Source organism: Littorina saxatilis, linkage group LG17 (assembly GCF_037325665.1).
Source record: "Littorina saxatilis isolate snail1 linkage group LG17, US_GU_Lsax_2.0, whole genome shotgun sequence".
In the NCBI taxonomy this organism is placed as follows: Eukaryota; Metazoa; Mollusca; class Gastropoda; order Littorinimorpha; family Littorinidae; genus Littorina; species Littorina saxatilis.
In genome coordinates, this window is record NC_090261.1 from 18,205,871 (window position 1) to 18,217,351 (window position 11,481).

Here is an 11,481-nt window from a genome sequence, read left to right on the forward strand (position 1 = left end):
TTGTTGTCTCTCAGAAAAGCCTGAAGCTCTGGTTTCTTTCTCTGGACGCCTTCTGCATTCCACTGCACAACCCTGATGGCTGTCGCTGGATGTTGAGTTCGACCAGTCGCTCTACTCTGTCTTCCCCTGGTTCCCGAGTCAACAGAGCCGCCAGTCGCTGAGGTGGACCCCCTTGAGGCTGAGGGTCCGGCACCGTTCCCGCCTGGCAAAGGTCCACGGGAACGACACCATATCGAAATATCTGTCTGAATCTGAGGCATAATCCATAGTGGTGGCGTGCGAGCTCGTCTCCCAAGAACTTAGTTTAGGTTCCCACACTGTGTCCGGAAACACAGTCAGCATCGCTCCGACTTCGTTGGGGGGTGGTTTGAATTCGGAGTGTCCTTCTCCTAGACTGGTTGCCTGCCACGGCTGATGAGTCCGGTCTACCCATGGTTTGGATTCAGAGTGTCCCTCTCCTAGACCGGTTGCCTGTCATGGCTGATGAGTCCGGTCTGCCCATGGTTTTATTTACATGAGTATCCTTCTCATGCCCCTTATGACTCGAGGAGAGTTTGCTGATATTAGTCTGACCTCTCTCCGTTGACCTGTCCAGCATGCGAGACGCTACCAGAAGTTTTGACACTCCCGCTGGCATAGCTCTCGGGGTCATAGAAGTACTCAAGCTCCCACACCTCGTCAAGGAATCAGCCGTGTGTGGAGGCTTGTCACAGCAGATGGAAATCCTCTTTACGTGCGCTTCGCTCCTCTTCCCTTCTCTGCATTTCTATCGTTTTCTTAGCACATAACCGGTAAGTCTTTCTCTAGCTCCCTTGCCCGCTCTGTCTCTGTTCCTCTTTTCTGTCAGTCTGTCTGCCACCCCCCCCCCCCCCCCCACACACACTCACTGTTGCGAAAATGTACGCAAGCTATTCAGGTCCATACAAATACCGAGCACCGTCAGGCACCTATGGTCTATTTAATTAGGTGATGCAGCAAGTGCCTATGAATCGTCGGGAAAACCGAAGTATAATTACGTCAAAGTTTTGCTATCAGTTGACGTCATTTTGTTTGTCGTCAAGGAGTTGTCGTATTTCTTGAAGGAGTTTCCTTCAAAGCTTATTCTTTTACTTTCGATGTGATCGTCAGTTTACTTTGTTCATTAGTATTGGGAACATAAGGAGTTAGATAATAAATGAGGTTATTATTAGGTACGAAATTCTTGATCGCTATTTTCGCGAATAGACAAGAGTTTCCATTGGTCTAGGTTAGCTAACAACGCAAAGATGAGTTTCGGTTAGCGATTAAGGAGTTTGCGCAGAGAGAGAAAAGAATAACGATCGAAAAGAAAAGGCAACGGAAAGTGGAAGAAAGGGAGCGAAAGCATGAGAGGACCACAACAACACCGTTCTATGCCCATGCCTAGAAGCAAAACCCATCGCCAAGGGCGAACGAAGTTGGCAAGAGCTTACACAGAGGAGACACCCTATCTTTCACGGAGCGACCAGAGATCTGGCAGTGAGCGACAGCGGTAGCCGGTAACCGTCAGGGTGATGGAATCTTTTCTCGGTAAATATGTTTTTTAGATCCAAGTTGATTTTCCCAAGGTTACCAAGTTAATTTTTATGAGCACTGTATTGGTCACGGTATCACAAGTGTGATCAAATACCAAGATTTTATGTGATCACTGTAGATCAAACGTAATACATTGTATGAACGTTGAGCAGCATGAGGAACGAATGTGGATAATTAATTGTTTATAAAGTGCTGTAATGAATGATATAGTTGGATCTCCATTTGAATAACAAGATGTGTTTTTATCACACAGGTCTCAGGGGAAACGGTTTGTATGATGATAGAATAATTCCCAGTTCTGAGACGTCATTATTTCGACAGATATGTTGGTGTTTCGAGTTACGACTACGAGTTTCCAGTTCGAGATCTGAGGGACGAGTTTTTTTCACGATCAACCCTCTAACTTCGTGCGATGTTTTCCTGATCATCAATGATGAACTTTATATAACCGTTCGACGATAACCAGCCTGGACCACACGACGTTCCGACTGTCAACATCATCACTGCGTATTTTCAAGATGAGTGACTTTTAGAATTAGATCCAGGATATATGAACGATACAGAAATGAAGAATAACCCGTCGACCACGGAACAAGCCAGTAAATAAAAGTTGAATCTATAAATTTACAAATACGTCTTGTGTGTTTTGTGCATGAATCTGCAATAATGGTGTGATAGAATTTTTTTTAGAAACCAAATTCATTCTTGTTCTGATTTATAACGTAAAAGGTGAGGTCTTCGTACCCTCCGAGTACGCAACAGACTAGGATCCGCAACATTTGGGGGTACTCGTCCGGGATAGTTCCAAGACATTCTTGTTTTTGGGATTATTTCCAAAGACACGAGCCAAAATTCTAAATTTTTTAGTTGGGTATCACACCATTGTGCAGGTTTGTCACAAAACTCATTCGGAGGTCTGGCTATGGTAATTCATTTTTGTATTTGTACATTTTGCACGACTGCATGTGCATGAATAGGTCAGTTGGATAGGTATGTTGTAACACGTAGATTTTTGTTTCACATACGAACTGTCAGTATTTGTGAATACAGTAGGTGATACCAGTAGAAGTGTATGAGTGAAAGAATTGTGATTGGTTTCCTTGGGAAAATTATCTTGGACGCGAGGTAGGTTTTCTTGAGATAGCCAATTTACGAATTCTAAAAGAAAAGGGAAACATTGTAAACCGAACTGAAACATCAACATATATTCTTTTGTGCGAAGGCACTATTCCATTTTAGTCAAGCAATACTTGAATGTAAGCGCACGCTTGGACTAAAATCGTCCATGACTTTGTATTTCTTGGTGGCATAAGAAATATAGTTGTCATAGATTAAAGTAAAGTAATTCAACTCAGGGAAGCTGAGTTTTGAATGAAGATTCACCGGAACTATTGTAAGAAGTGCAGTAGGGTCTGATGAGAGTTTGGATGATAGGTAGAGAATTAGCATGGTATTGCTGAACCTATAAAACTCGAGTTTACCTAGTAAAGCTTAACTTGGATGGATAGACATATAAAAGCATTATGGTTGTTTTTGTCTAGGTTCTGAAAGTCAGAATTGTAAAATCCAGTTAGCCGATTTCCAATTTCGAAAGTCGATATTGGTTTAGTATAGTTGGGTCAATGTGACACTATACTGAGACTAGGTAAGGAAAATAATCTTGTTGTGATAGATTATTTTAGTGAAGCTGGTGTGTTTCCTGTGTCAGTAGTGACTAGGTTTTGTGCTATTGAATTAGTGTCAAGGTCACTCGGAAGCCAGATCACGTTGTGGTGATTGTGTTATCAGTTGTTATAACCCTTCACAAGGAAGTTTGATATAGCAGTTAACTCGGGAGTCGAGTAGGTCTAGGTTAAAGACATAACTACTATAGTCAGTCGGTGTTCTAATCTGGTAGTGATTAGAGGTGTGCTCTTATATTCCTTACTTTTGTATACCAGGGTTACGTGTAGACAAATTAGGATTGAGGAACTGAGTCTTTAGTGTGTTTTGGCAAAATAACTGAGACTAGTTGTTGCACCGACAAGTTAAGAAAATGCCGAGACGGCAGGTTATGGAGGCGGATTCTCCGCTGTTGGCATTCAAGCAGGATGGGATTATCCTGGGTCTGTCAGGTATAGAGTTGGCAGACTATATCGAAAAGCGACGTCTGGAAGAGATAAATCGAGAGGAAAAGAAACGGGATGCGGAAGAAGAAGACAGAAGGGAGGAAAGAAGGGCGCGAGAAAGACGTGAAGAGATAGAAACGCAACAAGAATTCGAACTGAGGAAAATGCGGGAAATGGTTGACCTAGGTTTAAATCAGAATGTAAACCAAAATAATCATCATATGCCCAGAGAGTCAAGTAGCAAGATACATATCAATCTGCCAATTTTGGATGACAAAGATGATATAGAAGCCTACTTCAAACAGTTTGAACGCATTGCAAAACTATCAGATTGGGATGAAGATGAGTGGGCAATTCGATTGTCAGGGCAATTGCGAGGTCAAGCACGACAGGTGTACATCGAATTGTCTGATGAGGAGTCAGTAAACTATGACGAGGTGAAAACAGCGATCTTGCAGCGTTTTCAGCTGACTGCTGAATCTTACAGGAAGAGATTCAAAGAGGTTAAGTGGGAAAAGGAAGAGAGCATCAAAGAATGCCGAAAACGCATGAAAACCTATCTAGATAGATGGAAGGAGTTGTCCGAAAAGGAAGGGAAGTCGGGTGACTTGGAGGATTTAATTCTCACAGACAAACTGTTGGATGTCCTAACTCCGGACCAAAACAGATTCGTTAGGGAAAGAAATCCGACTAACATCGATGATGTTGTGAAACATGTGCAAACATACATAGATGCACGTGATGCCGGGGGACGCATGCCACCGCGACAGTCACAGGGGGGCGAGCGTAGGTTTGACAATAAGCCGCGTAATGGACCACCTCCAACCGGGGGTAACGCACAGTCAGACAATAGGCAGCCACACAAGGGCAATAACTTTGGACAGAGGTCGGGGGGTAATCCAAACAGGCAAACAGGGAATAGACCACCACCCAACACGAAGGGGTGCTTCAGATGTGGGGGGCCGCACATGATGCGTGATTGTCCCAAAAGATTGGATGGGCCAAGACCCAGCAGTAATTATGCATCAACATTACTAGCTGCAGTTCGAACGTCAGGTGACGAGGTCACATGCCAATGTCGTAAGGGCGAGGCATACGATCCAAACTGTAGAGTACAGGTTGAGGGAAAGGACGCAAGTGGTATCCGTGACACGGGCGCAACTTGTATAGTGGTGAACTCTTCACTAGTGCCGCCGGAGTGTTATACGGGCGAACACCAGAACATAACCCTAGCAGATATGCGTCAGAGAAAAATGCCGATAGCGGTTGTACAAATGGACACACCGTTTTTCTCGGGAGTCACACGCGTGTTGGTGGCAAAGGCTTTGTGTCACCAAGTCTTGATCGGTAATATCCGAAAGGATATGGATGAAAACGAGATCAGTGTACCTGTTTTTCCAATTGTGAAACGGGAGGCAGAGCCACAATTGTGTGCGCCTGTACAGACTCGGAACCAGGAAAAACAGAAGGCGGAGAAAAAACCCTGGGTTCCGAAACAAATCGATCTCGGTCAGATTCGGCCAGAGGATTTGTCTAGAGAGCAAAAGACAGACCCCTCTCTAGCGAAAATCCGCGATCGGGTTGCCAAGGGGGCAAAAGACGGCACTCATTACGAGTGGAAAAAGGATATCCTTTATAGGATATACATGGACAACGGCAGTCCATGCAAACAAGTGGTTGTCCCAGAATGTTTTAGAACGGACGTTCTAAAATTAGCACACGACACACCTATGGCCGGGCATCAAGGCGTGCGTCGCACCAGAGACAGAATTTGGCGCGATTTTTATTGGCCAGGGATTTGTGGTGACGTCAAACGGTATTGCGCGTCATGTGATGCGTGTCAACGCAGCTCGCGGAAGGGGGCTACAAGGAAAGTGCCTATGAAAAGCATGCCGCTGATAGGGACACCGTTTGAACGAGTGGGAGTCGATATCGTAGGGCCCATCATACCCGCATCTAACCGAGGGCACAAATACATATTGACTATGGTAGACTACGCTACACGGTACGTAGAGGCTACACCACTCAAAGACATTAGAACAGAAACAGTGAGTGAAGCTTTGTGGGTCATGTGGACAAAAGTGGGCATTCCTCGGGAGGTACTGACCGATAGGGGTAGCCAGTTCACAAGCGAGGTTATGGAAGAGGTAAACAAACTTCTGAACATCAAAGGCATCCATACTACGCCGTGGCATCCTCAGACAAACGGGTTGACTGAAAAATTCAACTCTACGCTCAAACACATGATGAAAAAGCTTTGCCAAGAGCAACCAAAAGACTGGGACAAGTTTCTCCCTGCGCTACTGTTCGCGTACAGGGAAGTCCCACAAGAAAGTCTGAAATTCTCACCATTTGAACTGCTGTATGGCAGAGAAGTCAGAGGTCCCATGCAAGTTCTACGTCAAGTATGGACAAATGAGGACACAGCAGATGAGACACGCTCCACTGTCAGTCATATTGTTGATCTCACAAACAAAATCGAGAAGACTTGCGAGATTGCCAAGAACAATCTCAGCAAGGCTGCTCTCAAGTACACAAAGGCGTACAACAAAAAGACAAAAGAAAGAAGTCTAGCGGTTGGAGACAAAGTGTTGCTTTTGTTGCCTGAGAAGCACAATAAATTGCAGCTGACATGGAAGGGTCCGTACCCAGTGATAGAGAAAGTCGGTAGTTGCAACTACAGGGTGAAAATCAAGGGACGTGACAAGCTGCTACATGCAAATCTGCTGAAGTTGTATGTAGAACGCGAGTCAGAGTCCAAAGAGAACAAGTCCGAGCAAACCAAAGCAAAGACTATAGTGGAAGTTCCAGAAATAGTGGCGGTGGTGGTGGATGATGTGCATGATGATGAAATGGGTGAGTTGGGGATAGACCGATTTCCCATGCTTTCCCTAAAACCAAAAGAAGGTCCCAAAGATGTAAACATCAATCCAGACCTAGAACCACAGAGACAAGCAGAAATACAAGCACTTTGTGACAGGAAGGTCAAAGCACTCAAAGACATACCTGGGAAATGTGTCATCGAAGAGTGTGAGTTCAAACTGACATCACAAGAACCTGTGCATGTAAAACAGTACAAGCTACCCTTTTCACAAGTAGAAATTGTGAAGAAGGAGGTCAATGACATGCTGAAGTTAGGTGTCATAGAACCTAGCATTTCACCATACAACAGTCCGATTGTATTAGTGAAAAAGAAGGATGGGTCAATTCGATTCTGTATTGACTACAGACAGCTGAATCGTGAAGTAGTATTCGATTCTGAGCCTATCCCAGACGTACCCTTGATCTTTGCAAAATTGCAGAAAGGGAGCTATTTGTCAAAGATTGACTTAACAAAGGGGTATTGGCAAATTCCCATCAAGGAAGAAGACAAAGAAAAAACTGCTTTTAGCACACCACTTGGGCAATTCCAGTTCGCCTACTTACCGTTCGGAGTGAAGACAGCCAGCATGATCTTTACTCGCATGATGCGGAAACTCTTAGAACCGCTAGGACGTGATGATGTCGAGCATTTCATAGACGACATCATTATCGCGACAGAAACGTGGGAGCAACACGTAGAGGCGGTAGAAGCAGTTCTGTCTAGACTGGAAGAGGTATGCTTGACTGCAAAGCCATCAAAGTGTTACTTTGGCTACGCAGAGCTGGACTACTTGGGACACCACGTAGGGCAAGGCATGACCAAACCAGATGACGAAAAGACCGAGAAAATCAGGAGCGCAAAAAGACCTGAAACCAAAAAGGAAGTCAGGGCTTTCTTAGGACTGGCAGGATTCTACAGAAAGTATGTCAGTGACTATGCCAATCTCAGTGCACCGCTGACGGACTTGACAAAGAAAGGTCTACCTGAAAGGGTAGTGTGGAACGAAGAGTGCGAGGAAGCCTTCACGAAGCTCAAACAAAGTCTGGTATGCAAGCCAGTGCTGCTACTGCCAGATATCGACAAACCCTACACAGTGAGGAGTGACGCGTCCGATATCGCCATAGGCGCGGTACTTCTACAGGACCAAGGTCAAGGACTTCAACCAGTGGCGTACGCGAGCAGGAAGTTGAACAAGGCAGAACGTAACTACTCGGTCATTGAGAAGGAATGTTTGGGAGTAGTATGGTCGATCAAGAAATTTGAACAATACTTGTACTCGGTACATTTCACTCTGGAGACCGACCACCAACCACTCACATACCTGCAGAAGACCAAGACAGAGAATGGACGTCTCATGAGATGGGCACTCCAGTTACAACAGTACTCCTTTACTGTTAAAATCATCCGAGGGGTTGATAACGTTGGGGCCGACTATTTGAGCAGACTGAATAACTAGGTTTAGCTTAAACATGAATGTTTCAGCTCAAGAGGAGGGGCGTATGTTGCGAAAATGTACGCAAGCTATTCAGGTCCATACAAATACCGAGCACCGTCAGGCACCTATGGTCTATTTAATTAGGTGATGCAGCAAGTGCCTATGAATCGTCGGGAAAACCGAAGTATAATTACGTCAAAGTTTTGCTATCAGTTGACGTCATTTTGTTTGTCGTCAAGGAGTTGTCGTATTTCTTGAAGGAGTTTCCTTCAAAGCTTATTCTTTTACTTTCGATGTGATCGTCAGTTTACTTTGTTCATTAGTATTGGGAACATAAGGAGTTAGATAATAAATGAGGTTATTATTAGGTACGAAATTCTTGATCGCTATTTTCGCGAATAGACAAGAGTTTCCATTGGTCTAGGTTAGCTAACAACGCAAAGATGAGTTTCGGTTAGCGATTAAGGAGTTTGCGCAGAGAGAGAAAAGAATAACGATCGAAAAGAAAAGGCAACGGAAAGTGGAAGAAAAGGAGCGAAAGCATGAGAGGACCACAACAACACCGTTCTATGCCCATGCCTAGAAGCAAAACCCATCGCCAAGGGCGAACGAAGTTGGCAAGAGCTTACACAGAGGAGACACCCTATCTTTCACGGAGCGACCAGAGATCTGGCAGTGAGCGACAGCGGTAGCCGGTAACCGTCAGGGTGATGGAATCTTTTCTCGGTAAATATGTTTTTTAGATCCAAGTTGATTTTCCCAAGGTTACCAAGTTAATTTTTATGAGCACTGTATTGGTCACGGTATCACAAGTGTGATCAAATACCAAGATTTTATGTGATCACTGTAGATCAAACGTAATACATTGTATGAACGTTGAGCAGCATGAGGAACGAATGTGGATAATTAATTGTTTATAAAGTGCTGTAATGAATGATATAGTTGGATCTCCATTTGAATAACAAGATGTGTTTTTATCACACAGGTCTCAGGGGAAACGGTTTGTATGATGATAGAATAATTCCCAGTTCTGAGACTTGTCATTATTTCGACAGATATGTTGGTGTTTCGAGTTACGACTACGAGTTTCCAGTTCGAGATCTGAGGGACGAGTTTTTTTCACGATCAACCCTCTAACTTCGTGCGATGTTTTCCTGATCATCAATGATGAACTTTATATAACCGTTCGACGATAACCAGCCTGGACCACACGACGTTCCGACTGTCAACATCATCACTGCGTATTTTCAAGATGAGTGACTTTTAGAATTAGATCCAGGATATATGAACGATACAGAAATGAAGAATAACCCGTCGACCACGGAACAAGCCAGTAAATAAAAGTTGAATCTATAAATTTACAAATACGTCTTGTGTGTTTTGTGCATGAATCTGCAATAATGGTGTGATAGAATTTTTTTTAGAAACAAAATTCATTCTTGTTCTGATTTATAACGTAAAAGGTGAGGTCTTCGTACCCTCCGAGTACGCAACAGACTAGGATCCGCAACACACACACACACACACATATGTCACATATCTCTTTGTTTCTCTCCTCTTCTAGAGAGAGAGAGAGAGAGAGAGAGAGAGAGTGTGTGTGGATGTGTTTGCAGAGATGGTTATGTTTATTTCTTCTGTAAAGTATATCCCCTTGTCTAAAGGGCTTTTAAAGCTGAGAGCAATAAACTCTCAAAGCGTCAAAAGCGTCTCCTCTTCTATTTTCAACATGTCTGTTTTTACTTCGCATATGTGTTGATTCGTAACGAGCTAAACACAAATCTGTAGTTGCTTCCATTGACATCAAGGGATAACTCATGGTAAGTTCAAAATAAAAGCATTAATGTTCTTTCGGAAAAAATGTGTAAATTCAGCACATAGGTTAAGCCTGAACCTTCTCTCAAAGACTCTGCCACTACAGCATGCTGACACCCTGCCCCAGAGACCACAAAACATTAAGCTTCTCCAGGACTACGAAGAATCTGACGATGATGGCCTGGCCATTGCCCTGGACTCTTTCCCAAGTTACGCACCGAGGAAGAGCCCTCAACCACGGAAACACTGACTCCAACACGTAAAACACTGGACAGTCTTCCTTCTGACACCTGTACCTACGTCTTCACAGATGGGTTTGCAGTCAGTGCTGTGAAGAATGGTGGAAGAGGCGTATACATTAGTTTCCCTGATAGAAGCTGCCTCACCAAATCCACCCCAACGTGGCAGCTCCCTGCCAACTTCAGTGCCTAAACCTGTGCTCTCCTCGAAGCATCCGGCACCCTTAACAAATCTGAGAGGACATTCCAGTCCACCGTCTTCTTGACGGACTGCAGATGTTTGCTATAGAGTCTGTCAGGAAATCAACTGCTGCAAGACATCAAAGAGAGCTCCAACAACTCTGCTCCAGAACAGCCATATTCCTACAGCGGATACCCTCACACTGCAGAATGTATGGAACTGAAGAGGCAGACAGGCTCTCCAAAGTCCGCAGCAGTTTGAACCAAACAGACCAACCAGTCTCATATCATGAATCAAAGTCCATCCTGGGCCCGTATGCATGAACTAGAAGTAAGAAACACTGGAAGTAGAGGCCTCTTTTCTAAGTGGGAACTCCCGAAGTCAACTTTCTAACTGTTCACAATGCATGAACTGACTTGAACGCCAAAGTAGTGACAGCGAGAGTATTAAGGTCAAGGTCGGGGAAATTGGGGGAATCCCTACTAATACGCATGCGCACGTTTCTATCAACATTTCAGTCAACGAAAATGGCAAGGCACGTGTGCCGCTCAAAAAGAAAGTAGACACAGAGGGGCGTTCTGCGCCTTTTTCAGATGGTGAAATTGCTGTAGACAGAAGTGTTTTACGAAAGAACGGTTATTCTGTCCAAATTTCAGAACAGTCTAACTGTTAAACATAAAGATACTGACACTATGACACAAGTGACGGCACACATAAACACACACACACACCACACACTGCACACACACACGCGCGCTCGCGCGCACACATATACACATACACACGCACCCATACACGCAAGCACACAGTCACAAACAAATAACCACACACTCACTCTCTCTCACTTTCTCTCATTCTCTCTCAATCTACACTCATACACACACTGAAACTATGATGACACAAGTGACACGTCACACACACACACACACACACACACACACACACACATACACACACACACACACTCACGCACACACACACACACACACACACACACATACTAACCGTAGTACACGCGCGTACAGTTGAAAGTCAAGACATGATATGATTTTTTCAAAGCATAGGAAGGTTTCTTTTGCAAATGAATAAAATTAACACAGGCAAAACCCGGTTTTTGCAGCCGGAATGCAATTGCGGAGGCTTAAAAAGGAAAAGATTAATAAAAAAATATATAGCTCCCGGCGGAACTTGAACCCGGAGCAAATGAACGAGAGTCCGGAACCGTTACCACTGCACTATGTTACTCGTGTAGAATAGAGGCACGATGAAAAAAGGCATTCTGAGTTATT

At 44.2% G+C, this 11,481-nt stretch overlaps 2 long non-coding RNA genes across 2 annotated transcripts; both read left to right on the forward strand.

Moving 5' to 3' along the window:
- The first annotated feature begins 1,361 nt into the window (after positions 1-1,361).
- Positions 1,362-2,185, forward strand: LOC138953984 (uncharacterized). Its single transcript, XR_011451658.1, has 2 exons — positions 1,362-1,548; positions 1,876-2,185. It is a non-coding gene; the product is annotated as an uncharacterized lncRNA (long non-coding RNA).
- Positions 2,186-6,920: 4,735 nt separating this feature from the next.
- Positions 6,921-9,325, forward strand: LOC138953985 (uncharacterized). Its single transcript, XR_011451659.1, has 2 exons — positions 6,921-8,686; positions 9,016-9,325. It is a non-coding gene; the product is annotated as an uncharacterized lncRNA (long non-coding RNA).
- The last annotated feature ends 2,156 nt before the right edge of the window (positions 9,326-11,481 follow it).